Source organism: Saccopteryx bilineata, chromosome 5 (assembly GCF_036850765.1).
Source record: "Saccopteryx bilineata isolate mSacBil1 chromosome 5, mSacBil1_pri_phased_curated, whole genome shotgun sequence".
NCBI lineage: Eukaryota > Metazoa > Chordata > Mammalia > Chiroptera > Emballonuridae > Saccopteryx > Saccopteryx bilineata.
In genome coordinates this window covers 187,188,309-187,202,488 of record NC_089494.1, presented here as the reverse complement: position 1 = coordinate 187,202,488, position 14,180 = coordinate 187,188,309, and the positions used below count along the sequence as shown (strand labels likewise).

The 14,180-nt window shown below is 41.0% G+C and overlaps 1 protein-coding gene across 2 annotated transcripts in view; it reads left to right on the top strand.

Annotated features, from left to right (window-relative positions):
• Positions 1-617: 617 nt before the first annotated feature.
• BMPR1B (bone morphogenetic protein receptor type 1B) overlaps positions 618-14,180 on the top strand; it is a 422,111-nt gene continuing 408,548 nt past the window's right edge. For both annotated transcript variants that reach the window (XM_066232955.1, XM_066232952.1), the window contains exon 1: positions 618-783. The gene's annotated coding sequence lies outside the window, so the exon portion shown is untranslated. The remainder of the gene's footprint in view (positions 784-14,180) is intronic.

Genomic DNA, 14,180 nt, shown 5'->3' with positions numbered 1-14,180 from the left:
TAAAACAGTTTCAAGATATTTAAAGAAAGGAAATACTTCATTTTTCTAGGAGGCCCAACTATATGTTTCAGGGTTCCTAAACTCCCTGTCCAGAGCAGCAGGCATAATTTGATGTGTATGTGTATTATTTTTTACAGGGTGTGTCACCATCTTATCAACGTCTCCAGTGTCAATGGCCCTAAAAGGTTGAATCCACTGCACTAGATCATCTTTGGAACTCCTTTCCAGCTCTCAATGTGCAGTAATTTCTCAAATCTTTGTTTTATCAAACTTTTTCTTTCTTTCTTTCTTTTTTTTTTTTAAATGAAACCCCATTCTTACACATGAACGGGAGCATTGATGATGAACATGGACGAAATGCTCTGTGAAACGGCTGAGCCTCAGCAGTTCGGGGACGGCGCGGTGGCCGCAGCACCCCAAGTTCGCACGCCTTGCTCGCACAGCGCTGCTGGGGCAGCTCCAAGTGCGTTGAGAAGTGTAATCCCTCCTCTAAGTACTTGGCTCTCAGTCTCCAATCACTAGTGGGAGCTGGAGAGGGCAAGTTAAAAAAAAAAAAAAAAAAAAAAAAAAAAATTCCAGAAGCTGCCGAGGAGCTGAGGAAAAAAAAAAAAAACAAGTCCGGAGGCGGCGGCAGAGTGGCCACCGCAGCCATAAGTTGACGGTCGCAGTGTGGTCAGGGCTCAGACTGGCGCGGGGCCTGCGCGGCTGCTCGGACGGTTCGGCGACCGGGACCAGTGCCTGCGGCACCGAGGACCAGGACACCGGGGCCGGAGCGCAGCGGCGGTAAGGCTCCGGGGACGCCGGGAGCCCCGCGTGCAGGAGGCAGCGGAGCCCGCGGGCGGGCGGAGGGGGGCGCGGGCGGGGAGCCGGCGGGCGCGGGGCGCCGGGCGGCCGTGTCGCTCCCCGCCGGGCTGAGCGCCCCCAGGTGCGGGTGGGAGCCGGCAGCACCGCGCGGGGCGGGGGCGGAGGGGTCGGGATGGCCGCCCGGGCTTTGGGGCTTTGTGCGCGGGCGGCTCTGCCGGGACCCCCTCGATCTCGCGCCCGCGCCGGCGAAGAGGAGGCAGCGGAGGAGCCTGCGGACGGGACACGTGCTCCGGGGCCGGAGAGCTGGGGCGCCGGGGAGCCGGGACCTGCCGGCCCGGGGATGGGGCGGGAGGGCTGGGCGAGCGCAGCCCAGCCCGGGAGCCGGACTCGGAATCGGGGCATTCCCGCAGCCTGCCAGCTCGTGCGGAGCCACCTGCCTCGGACGCCTTGGGACCCGCCTGGTCGCGGCAGAAAGTGCGCAGCGAGCCGGCGGTCCCCGCGCTCCGCCTCGGCTCCGTCTCCGCGCTGCTCCTGCCCGTCCCTCTCCCTCCGTCTGCTGCCCCGTCTCCGCACGCTCCCAGTGCTTCTGTCCGCCTTCTTCCTCTATTCTTTGTTTTTCCCTCTTTCCACCTCCTCTGTCTCGCTCTCCCTGGGTCTGTTTGTCTTTCTGTCTCCCTCTCACCACCCCTTTCTCTGTCTTTACGTCTCTCTCTCTGTGTCCCTCTCTGCCTCCCACACTCTTTCGGACTTTTTCATTTAGAGCCTGACTTTCTACTTCTCGTTGCATTGTCGCTCCTTGCCTCATTGTTTCTCGCCCATCAGTCCGCTCGCTCCAGTTTCTGTCAGGGCTCCGTACTTCTGTCGGTCCCTTACAGTGTTAGGATTTCAGATGTTAAGAGAAGACCCCCCCCCCCCCTCGGAAGTGGTCCGGTGTAGTGTCTTACTCCTTTTGAGCTGCCACTCCAGCTAGATTTGGGGTCCTTCGGGTTTGTTTTCTATAGAATGGGAACTCTGTGGTTTTGAGTTATTAGAAACTGCTGGTCACCTTTCCACCAAGGTGAGGTCAGTGACTGAGCAGCCACAAAGGTGCCGGTGAAAGAAAACAGAAGAAGAGAGCCGCTTAATTGCTCCAGCCTAGAAAGAGAATGTACCAAACATATCTTCTGTGAAGCACAACCACCTGTGACCAGGTCCCTGAATGCCAGGCAGAAACACAAAGGGCTCCACCACTCAGGAGAGGACTGAGCTAGAAAGTATTTGAAAATAATTTGCAAAAGCATTTATGGAAAATGCTTGCTATACTAAACCGATGCCAACTAATATCTGTTTTTTAACATATACTTTGAGGATTCTAATAACATCTCCAAGTCATCGTTTTGGGAAAATGATGGGAAATGTCAACTGGGGCATATGTCTTTAGGAAAATAGTCAGTTTTTGTACGCATATCTTTTTAAACTCTAAGGATCAAGGCAAATTATTCCTAACAGCAAAGAAAATAGGAAAGGATTTGTCAGTGATTTTAAAACATGAGATTTCAGAGATCAGTAATTTTTTGGGGGGGAAACTTGGCCTGACCTTTGGCAGCATTGACCTGGAACGCTGAAGTCGCTGGTTCGAAACCCTGGACTTGCGTGGTCAAGGCACATATGGGAGTTGATGCTTTCTGCTCCACCACCTTCTCTCTCTCCCTCTCCCTCTCTCTCTTTCTCTCTCTCTTTCTCTCTCCCTCTCTCCCTCTCTCCCCCCCCAAAATGAATAAAGTCTTTAAAAAATCTTTAAAAAAAGGATGTTTTAAAGGATATTACATCTTAGTGAAATATGCAAGTTATTACACACTTAGATCATTGTGCAATGCAAAAAAAGGGTGGTGTGCTGTAAGCAAATCATGGTGGTGATGGTTTTTTATAGGAAACATAGCAGGGAAATTAATTGCTCTGATTTTCACTGTTTTCTTTAGTCATGCAGAATGTACCTTTGTTTTTAGCCAAATATGGCCCAAGGCTACAAAACTTGATACAGTGTGTTATTTGTCCAATCTGAATTCCCAGTTAGAAAACCACCTTTACATTTTGGTCACAAGATATAAGTTGATATGATTTTATTACTTATGTGCTGAGGTCTCCTGATGAATTTTAATGGCACTGATTTGTGATTTTAAATCAAAATGTTAGTTTTTGGTGAGTTAAAATCTTGATTTATGTCATGTTAGTTAATCATCACTATTTATAGGGGCTTTGCCACCTTGTCTGCCAGGTGCTACACAACCTTGAGCCCAGGCAGGGTTTTCTGTCATTCCCTGTTAGATTATTGTCCCTGAGTGACGTCCTGACTCCCTACTCATGGCATGGTCATATATGTCTCTCAAAATGTTCCAGTCATTAAATAATATTTATTAAAAGGAAATTGACTTAATATTTTCCTCATAAACTTTGAAAACTGTGTATGAGATGGCCTGATAAATTATTTTTATTATAGTAAATGCTGATTTTATTATTTGTTTATAAGGCAATTTAAAATGTGATATATTTTGGTAGATGTAGCAACCTCCACTCTTCCTCAGCATTCAACTCATATTTATCATCCAAGTATAAAGTCAGTTGTCTCCTACTCTCTCGTAACAAAGCCTTTCCTAATTTTTATAAGCCCCTCATGGCTGCCTCTGAAACTTCTGAGATCATCATCTCTCTCAGTATTCAGCTCTCTGCTGTGTAATTATTTGCTTGGCTCTTCCTTACAGGGATTTTGTCTTGCTGAGCTTTTTTTCTCTGACTCTCAGAGGCCCAGCAGAGTACCTGACATAGGAGAGATACTCAAAAAATCCTTGAAAAAGGATTTGTTATCTTCCAGTTGCTGTCTAATGTGATACTGATTCTTTGTTGCTGCAGTAGCTTCAGGGAAATACGTAGCATGGAGTAAGCACCGATCATAGAGGAATGAGAAGCGTCTTAGAAAGCATCTTTTCACACATTAATATTAAAGATGAAGTGGACGAGGCCCAGAGAGTTTGAAAACCATGCTCAGAAATGGACAGTGAAGCCACAGGGGCTATGGAGTTGAGACCTTGAGCTATGTTTCACTGGGCCTCAGTTCTTTTTATTGGACTCATGCTTGCCTTCTTTCACTAGAAGCGGATAAATCTGTTGTTAGAAACTACCAACGATTATCTTAACACTGAAGATTTCTTCTCGTGCCAACCAGTAAAAGTCATGCATGACATTTATCAATCTGTAATAACCAATAATCATTTGTTACACGTATGTATGGAGGTAATATTTGTCTTTTAGAATACTGACTTATAAGTGCTTTTATGTTTTAAGTGCTATGTCATCTTGGGCAGACTAATTATTTGTACCTGCAAAGAAGATTTAAGTTCTTGATATTGAAATTTTCTCCTCTATAACTTTCTGTCTGTGTGTTGTAGGGGGGTGGGGTGGGGAGAAAAAGAAGTTTGGACTAGATTAGGGATTCTTTTTGAAGTTTTTCTTCAGCCACCACCAGTTTAGTTTAACTCTGTGAACAACTGCAAATTCATCTGTTTTACATACAGACTTCCCTGTGAGCTTTTGTTTGAAAAAAGACTAACAGTTTAGAAAAGGCTTGAAGACCACTTCACTTGATGTTTTCCAATCATCCTTCCAGTTCTTGAATTTCATAATCAAGATAATTTCTAGCTTTTAAATCTGGGTGTCTGGAGAATGGGTGATAAAATTATTAAGGATAGAAAAAAACCCTGATTTTCCATGCGAGGTACTCATTAAGTTTCCATATGCCAGGTTTGATGCAATGGCAGAACTTGGGGTAGAAGCCTTGCCATCTCTACAGGCAGGCCAGAATTCAGGGGAGGGAGGGACAGGGCTGCAAATACAGATTTCACAGCCATTCACATGAAGTTAATGAGGAAAACAATCTTTTTAGGAATCTAGAAAGAGAAATAAGTGAAGATTTAGGGGTGGACAAGAGGGATATTTTATGACACTTTTGAATATTTTAAAACTCATCTATGGTATCAAGATAAAGATGAATTCACATCAGACAATAATCAGTTTTCATGATTCTTAGAGCATCCATTACATGCCAGTTATCTTAATTACCTTCATTTTTACTTAAATGTTTGCTTGCCTACTCTCTGCCTGGCATCGAGAATACTGCAGCCATTGGGGACACAAGGTCCTTGCTGTCGCTGATCTTGCATTCTAGAGAGTGAAAACACAATGAACTAGGAACAAGCCATGAAGATCATTTCCTATAGTAAAATTGTCACTAAAAAATAAGACAGGGTGATATGACAGTGAATGACCGGGGCTCCTTTATATGGGGTGGTCAAGGAACGCCTCTTTAAGGATGTTCTGAACAAGAAGGAGCCAGCCCAGTGAAGATCTGGGAGAACTCCCTGGCAGAGGGAACATTAAACTGCCGCTAAAGGAACAGCAAGCTGGGTGCACATTGGAATCAGGCAATTAGGAGAAATGGTAGAAACGAGGTCAGGGAGATAGCCAGGCCCATGTTATAAAGTATGCATTTTATTCAAATTACACTTTATTAAATCACCCTGGAGGATTTTAACCTGAGAAGTGAACGACAAATCCGACAGCATTGTCTGTCTGTAATATGAATAGGACTGTCTGAAGTCAGATGATGTGGGAGGCTATGAGAAGGAGCCAGCACAGAGTTGGATGGTTTGGCCAATGGTGGACCCAGGAGAGATTGATCTGACGTTGTTCTTATCACTGAGTAAGAGTCACTGAGTTAAATCAGTAAATCAGCTCCCTCCCCATTCTTTTTTCTCTTTTTTTGCCTTGATCTACATTACAGCAACCCACTGGTTCAACAGTTGCTTTTACTTTTAAATTGCAGACCTCAGCACCTCACAGTTCCCAGATGTCACATAAAGCTTGTGTTCTGGTTACAAAGGCAAGGAAGCAAGTCAGAAATCTCTAATCAGGTTTGAGTGTCATTTTTCTCTACCTTTCACCTTTGAAAACTTCGCATGTTTCTTGGAAGATTTCACTATAAAGTCCACATTGTTAGATCTGGAACTCACCCTTCATTGTATTCCAGCCCTTTGCATTGAGCTAGTATCATATATAGTAGGCATTCAGTAAATATTTGTGTAATGTTGGATGTAGTCTGTTAGAGACCCATAGCTTTTATTCAGCTGACTTTATTTTTCCTATCAACAAGTATAGGGCTCCCTGTGCCTTCATCTTTAGAAGATACTAAGTAGCAAGTTTAGAAAAGACTTTTTTTTGTAGGTTATATTTACTTATTGGAGAAAGGAAAAAAAAATACAATCCGATATATCTCTATAACATTTCTTGCCTGGCTGTCTTGAGATAAACATTTTAGTCATTTTTATAGCAGTTAGATAGATATGGACTTAAACAAGTACAGACACATCTGTCACTAGGTAATTTGTTGATTTATGAATCTAAAACTATTCCAAGGAAGTCTGTAATGATAGTGGCTTTGTCTAAATTAATCTCTTGATAGAAGTCAGTGAGTTTTATCTAATACACTTTACAACTGTCTATAAAAGGTACTATATTATCATCTGTTCTTTTTCTGGAAACAAGCTACTCTTCTACTGTTGTCCAATAACCTTTTAGCAGTAATAGTACACATAGTGGGGGAGTGTCCTCCTGTTCCTCTATTGCAGAATGTAGCACTTTACTCAAATGGGGTTACAGATGAGTTGGAGTCACATTTTTATGTATCTGGCAATTATCTTTCACTGTTTCTTTAGCTTCTTTTCAGTTAATCAGGAGTCCTTGCTATGTCTGAAAGTCTCTTCCTGTGTAACTCAATTTAGTTAAAACTTCACCCATTGACCTCTATGTCAGCAATCTTCTGTTTGCCTCTCCAGATCACCTTATGCTCTCTGCCCACCAGGCTACCTGGGTGAACAGCTCTGATTTACAGATGGCTTAGGGCACTGGGGAATCCCAGCAAGAGGAACCTCTTGGCTCCCTCCCTGCTAGATTCCCTTTGGCTGCTGGTGTCCACTGCTCTCTTAAGGTAGCCGTCTCTACATTATTCTGTCCTTCCAGATTACAGTAACCTCTCAAATACCTTCTGGGCTTTTATTATCCTGATTTACTCCCCTTCCATTTAGGTTCTTTTACACTCCTGCCTATACTTATTAAATTATTGTAAATAAATCCTCTTCTACTTATCAGAAGTTTTAACAATTAAGGTCTTGCATTCTTTTGGTTCAGCTTTTGAAAGCCTCCTCTTTTTTGGAAACTTTTTGGATTGATAAGAGCAAGTTGACCTCCACTCTCTCTGTTGGACATCTGCTTTCTACGCCCAAATTATAGGATTTTGTCACTGCAACAGTAGCATGGAAAACTCAAGTTGTTATTACATAAATACTTTTCTGCCCACCAATTTAGTGCTTTACACTTCTTACTTTACAGCCTGTGTACCTTCTACATATGTAATTTGGCTGTCCCATTCACTCTTTGATTCATTCATTAATGCAGTGCTTGTTTATGCAGTCACTTTTCAGGGCCAGGCACTGTCCTAGGCGCTCTGCATATAAGAGGCCCATGTTTGCCCTTATTTGGGGTGAGGATTGGGGAGGAGATAGGAAGTAGAAAAATTTAATATTTACAAATCAAGTCTGTGATTAGGTCTTTGAAGGACATAAACAGGGTGTGGCAGGAGAGAGTAGTAGAAAGGACTAGCATTGAGATCACAAGCAACTGAAAGGCAGGGGTGTTTCTAAGTGGCTTTTGTTGACCTGCATCTGTTATGCAGGTTCTTTCTCTGTGAATTTTAAAAGCTTTTTCCTAATACAAATAATAAATCTTCTTGATAGGTGAGTTAGAAATTGCAGGTAAAGCTACAGAAAAGAAATTTCCTTAAACCATTACCTAAAATAAATATTTTGATATATGTGTGTGTGTATATATATATATATACCCTTCAAGAATTTTCCTGTGCATTTTTATGTACCGTATTTTTAAACAAAAATGAGGTCACATATATTATTTTGTTACTTGCATTTTTAATTAACCATATATTGACAATACCATTCTATATCAATATATTAATTTTGAAACATACTATTTAATGAATAATAATTCAATGTAAATTAGATGGAGCTTCTCCATCTCCCTGCTGGTTGTATTTACAAGTTAAACATGCATGAAGCAGATAATGAAATGACCAATATCCTACTATACAAATGACCTTTAGAAATTATGAGACACTTGGAATTTGAGAGTATAGAAATGGCCTAAGTCATGCAGATTTTTATTTTATCATAACTCCATTAGATTATAATGCCCGATAAAATTAATTAAATAAAAGATATAAAACAATTTAACCAAACTTCTCTTGTTTAGTGATCACATTCTAGAAACTTATAGGCCTAATATTATTGCTAATTCTTTTTGTCGTCACATATCAAGTGAAAACTTAGAGTATGAAGTAGCATGAGTTGTAATTGAGATAAGCCATTTACATATAACAGTATGTTTGACTTGATTACATTTGTTTTCTCAGTAGGTTCCACGGAAGAGTGGTTCTGTGGAATGTCAGGTGTGTAGCCAGCCCAAGAAGGATCCCTTGGGTGGCAACATAGCCTACTGGGTAATTGTGGGGACTGTGGAGTTGGCCTGGCTTTGAATGTTGGCTTTATCACTTGTTAGCAGTGTGACCTTGGCGGAGTTACTGAACCTTCTATGTCTCAGATTCATCATTTGTAAATGGGGCTGATAATAATAGTGATTGCTTTATGGGTTTGCATGAAGATTAGAATAGCAAATATTTGTAAAGTGTTTAGAACAATGCCAGGCACATAACAAGCACGACAAAAGCATTTGATAAGTAAATAAATGATCAGGAATCTGGGAATTGCTGATATTTTACAACTGCACCGCTTCTCTGACCTTTGTTATGCTAATGTGCATTGTGAGAGTCCTCAAAAGAGGTTATTTGACCATGGGACTTGTAGTTTTTCCTGCATATACCGCTGGACTATGAATGTTCCTCAGAACACACTTTGGGAAAAGATGGATACAAAAGATTGGCTAAATATTTTACCATTCTTTTGTCAACAGTTTTTCCTCTGCCTGGCACACCTATCACAGATTAGGAACCCAGTTCTTACTTTGTTTTATTTGTTTTCACTTTTATTCTCTCTCTCTTTTTTTTAATTAGAGAGAGAGAGTGAGAGAGAGAGACAGGGACAGAGAGAGGGACAGATAGGGACAAACAGACTGGGAGGGAGAGAGATGAGAAGCATCAATTCTTTGTTGCGGCACCTTAGTTGTTCATTGATTGCTTTTTCATATGTGTTTTGATGAAAGTGTGGGGGGGCTCCAGCTGAGTCAGTGACCCCCTTTCTCAAGCTAGTGACCTTGGGCTTTAAGCTAGTGACCTTTGGGCTCAAGCCAGCAACCGTGGAATCATATCTATGATCCCATACTCAAGCTGGTGGCCCTGTGCTCAAGCTGGTGTGCCCGCACTCAAGCCTGATGAGCCTGCGCCCAAGCCGGCGACCTTGGAGTTTCAAACCTGAGTCCTCTGTGTCCCAAGACGATGCTCTATCCACTGTGCCACTGCCTGGTTAGGCTCTCTCTCTCTCTCTCTTTTTTCTGAAGCTGGAAACGGGGAGAGACAGACAGACTCCCGCATGCGTTCGACCTGGATCCACCCGGCACGCCCACCAGGGGCAAAGCTCTGCCCACCAGGGGGCGATGCTCTGCCCCTCTGGGGTGTCGCTCTGCTGCGACGAGAGCCACTCTAGCGCCCGGGGCAGAGGCCAAGGAGCCATCCCCAGCGCCCGGGCCATCTTTGCTCCAATGGAGCCTTGGCTGCGGGAAGGGAAGAGAGAGACAGAGAGGAAGGGGGGGGGGTGGAGAAGCAAATGGGCGCTTCTCCTATGTGCCCTGGCCGGGAATTGAACCCGGGTCCCCCGCACGCCAGGCCGACGCTCTACCGCTGAGCCAACCGGCCAGGGCCTCTCTCTCTCTTTTTAAGCAAGAGACACAGAGAGGGACAAACAAGAACAGACAGAAAGGGAGAGAGATAAGCATCAACTCATAGTTGTGGCACCTTAGTTGTTCATTGATTGCTTTCTCATATTACTTTTATTCTCTTTTTGTAATTTTATTTATTGATTGATTTTAGAGAGAAAGAGAAACATTGATTTGTTATTCTACTTATTTATGCATTCATTGGTGGATTCTTATATGTGCCCTGACCAGGGATCGAACCCGCAACCTTGGTGTATGGTGATGATGCTCTAACCAACTGAACACCCAATGGCCCTTCTCTTTTTCTTTTTAGAGGTAAAATGAATGTTTTTCTTCATTACCCAGAGAAAGACTTTCTGTCATTATAGATAGGAGTACCCTCTGGGGATTGCTGAGCCCAAAGTTTACAGTGTATAATGTTTTCTAAAAAGCTATTTATTGGTATTTTTTTCAAATAACAAGGAATACATATTCTTTGAAGTGAACTTGGGAGTTTAGGGAACTGTAACAAAGACAATAAAAATAACTCACTCTTCTACCCCACAGAAATAGCTACTGTTAACATTTGGGGTCTTTTTTTCTTTACAAAATTGGAAGCATAATATAATATGGTTTTGTGTCCTGCCTTTTCTCCCCCTTGACTTTATTTATATAATATTCTCAATCCAAGACATGCAGTGATTTCTGGCTCTCAGATGATTGGTAATCTACATTTCAAAAGCGCTTCCTTCCTTACTTTCCAAATTCTGTGGCCAGAGACAATATGAAAATAAAATGCTATATCTAGAATGAGTTTCTCTCTGATTTTAAGTATTCTCGGAAATTGGAACCACCTGGCAAGCAGTTGGCAATTCTGTTTAAAAGACCTGGAGTAGGTGACCTCAGGTTGCTTCATTTTTATGAGTCATTCCAGTGTTCTAGCCAGCAGCCAGATGGACGCATAAGAATCCATGACCAGGCTGGTTTGGAGGCGTTACTTACTCACCCTGAGTGACTGAGTGAATTTATATAACGTTGAGATTAACTAGGAAAAGTTATCCAGGGAAACGCAAATTATTCCAAAATAAATATAGCTATTATTTAAGTTTTAAATGCTGAATCTGTTCCCTCCATTGCATGTTGGACGTAGGGTTTTAATAATATACCAATATAGAGGACAAACAATTGTCTCTAAGTATTTTATCTTGTCCTATAGTTTTGAATAGGAAATACTGTTACATTTATATGGCGGTACATAAGTAAGGACTTTAAAATGACTGATTCTGGTAAGTTTTACTCTGTGTATTTCATAAACGATGGGTGCCGTAATAACTAAAATATATCTGCTTAGTAAGACCTTTTTCATTCATCCATCCTTCTTCAACAATTTTGAATCTTCATCTCACTTGAGATTAAAGGAATCATCTTTAAAAACACTTATCTTTAACATCTGTTGGCAAATTAAAATATTTAAACTGTTTCTGAAGAGGAAAACCATGCTATGCTGTTTAATTGAATTAAATTAGCTTTTCATGGAAATTTACCTAGGAGCTGTTTCTGGAATCAATTTGGGAAATGATCTTTGTATTCTGTGGCATTTATGTTTGATTATGTTTTTCTTAGTAATTCTCAATGGACCTGATTCACTTCTTGCTTTAGTCATCAAACCCATGCAATTTTTGTAGGCAAATTAGGCATTTCCTACTCTGTAATTATGCATATTTATAGAATAATGTATGCTTCTTTATTATATATAAATGTTTAAGAAATTCTTAATTCTATAACTTAAAATGATCTACTTTATCATTTTAGCATTCTGTAGAATCGGTTAAGGCTGAGATAAAAGTCATATAAATTAACTTCTCTCAAAAAGTGTTTTGCAGAATTTAAGTTTTGATTCCTATACCAATAAAAGCAGGTGCTGCTGTTTGTAAAAAAAAAAAAAAAAAAAAAAGGAAATAATCTAAAACTTCTTTTAATCTCTTGCCTGGGAGCAATCTGTATCTCAGGCACATCAAAGATTTTGCGCACTACATTTTTTACATTCTCTCCTACCCCGTAATCTGTTGATTTACCTATGAGGTAATGGAAAATTGCTTACAAAAACTCAAATTTCAAGTATTTTAGCTGTAAAATTTATCCTTTGTGATCAACAACATGGAAGTAAATTTTATATGCTTGGTACAAGGATTATAATTTAGTGCCTTTATTTATGAATACTTCATATTTAGCAATTTAAAGATCTTTGAAAACATATTTTGTTTTAATAATAAAATAATAACTTTGCAGTATTGACCACAATTAGAATGTTAGAACTGTGCTGCTTTCTCCTCAGTGTGAATACATGGATGCTCGTTGCATTCTCCTTTGCCCTCACCTTCTTACTTTTCCCTCCCCTTCCCTTTCTTCTCTTTTTCTCTCCTTCACTTTTGCACTTGATTTGCAAGCACTGTTTTCTTGACCACTTTTTTCTGAACTTGAAGGGGCTTAAAACATTCTCATCTCTATGATCCCAAACCTCTAGAGTATTTCCAGTCTTACTAGATTACCATCTTGTGACGGACTGGATTTTTGACTGAGCTTACTGGTGATTGTTATTCTGTAAACATGATCTTAAAGTACTTTAATAATACTATAAACAGATAATAATGGTAAGGTGCATATATATTTTGTTATGAAATCATTTAATTACATAAGTTCACTTAAAATATTTTCATGAAATCTTCATGTTTTAAACATTTAAATAAATGATCACAGGTAAAGAAAACCCCAACAAACAAACTAACAGTGGCACACCAGCCGGACCAGATAGTGGCACAGTGGATCGAGTGTTGGCCTGGAATAGTGAAGACTCAGGTTAAAAACCCCGAGGTCTCCAGCTTGAGCATGGGCTTATCCAGCTTGGCGTGGGCTCACTAGCTTGAGCGTGGGGTCACCAGCTTGAGTGTGGGAGCATAGACATGACCCCCTGGTTGCTGACTTGAGCCCAAAGGTTGCTGGCTTGAAGCCCAAGGTTGCTGGCCTGATACCAAGGTCACTTGTTTAAGCAAGGGGTCACTGGCTTAGCTGGAGCCCCCCCCCAGTCAAGGCACAGATGCGAAAGCAATCAATGAGCAACTAAAGTGCTGCAACAAGTTGATACTTTTTCTCATCTCTCTCCCTTCCTGTCTGTCCCTGCCTGTTCCTCAGTCTCTCTCTCTCTCTCAAAAAAATGGCACAACATATATTATATAAATTATATTGTAGATGTTACTTGGGTCTAGGCAATATTCATTTTTTATACAATCTGATGTATAAAAATCTACAATTTTATTTTATAGGGTTTTCACCAAAAACTCTCCTCTATTTTATTTGAATTTTCATGTATTTACAATTTTGGTTTGAAAGCTGTTAGGTATTCTTGAATATTTTCTTTCTTTTTTTTAATTTAGTGAGAGGAGGGGAGGTAGAGACAGACTCCTGCAGTCATCCTGACAGGGATTCACAGGGCAAGCCCACCAGGGGGCGATGCTCTGCTCATCTGGGGCCCTTGCTACTTTGCTACTGGACCCATTTTTTTTTTTCCAGCACCTGAAGTGGAGCCATGCTCAGTGCCTGGAGCCAACTTGCTCTAATCGAGCCATGGCTTCAGGAGGTGAGGAGAAGAGAGAGAGAGAGAAAGAGAAGCAAGAGGGGAAGGGGTAGAGAAACAGATGGGTACTTCTTCTATGTACCATTGAGCCAACTGGCCAGGGCTGAACATTTTTCTTAGAAGTTACCAACATGTACTCTGACTTATCAGGAGACTGTAAATTCCATTTTTGGTTTATTTCTCCGAAATCTGGAAGGTATAATACAGTTTAACAATAATATTTTACATTTTTAGTTTTTGAATAATGTCTCTCTTTCAAGTGGTATTATTAAATACTAATGCAATGTGACTCAATTTGATGCCATATATGTCAAAGAGATAACTGTGTCTTGCTCTAAGGGAAAAGATGTTTAAAATCACAGATAATACACTATCAAAAAATAAATGCAAAGCACAAATCAAATGAACACGAGAAAAACAAGTTAAGTCAATGAGAATATTTAAGAAGTACCAAAGTGATTCAGTCTATTAATCTGGCCATCATGGCATATGTTAGGGAAGGCTAGGATTGGGTTTTCACAAATTCACTTTTAAATTTAGTATTGTATCCTCCAAATATCTTAGTTTTCTTCAATATAAACCACTGCTTCCTTTTTGGAACTGATTAGAATTTCTTAGTTTAACATTGTGGCTTTATATTTCATTCCTCGACCAATGTGTGGATTGTACTTGAAGAATAGCAGCCAGTTGTTAGCTTAATATTTCTTTTGTCTATACTTTCCACGATTGCGTCGAGTCTATGAGTCTCGCCATCTATAGTATTTCCTTATAAGTTTCACCT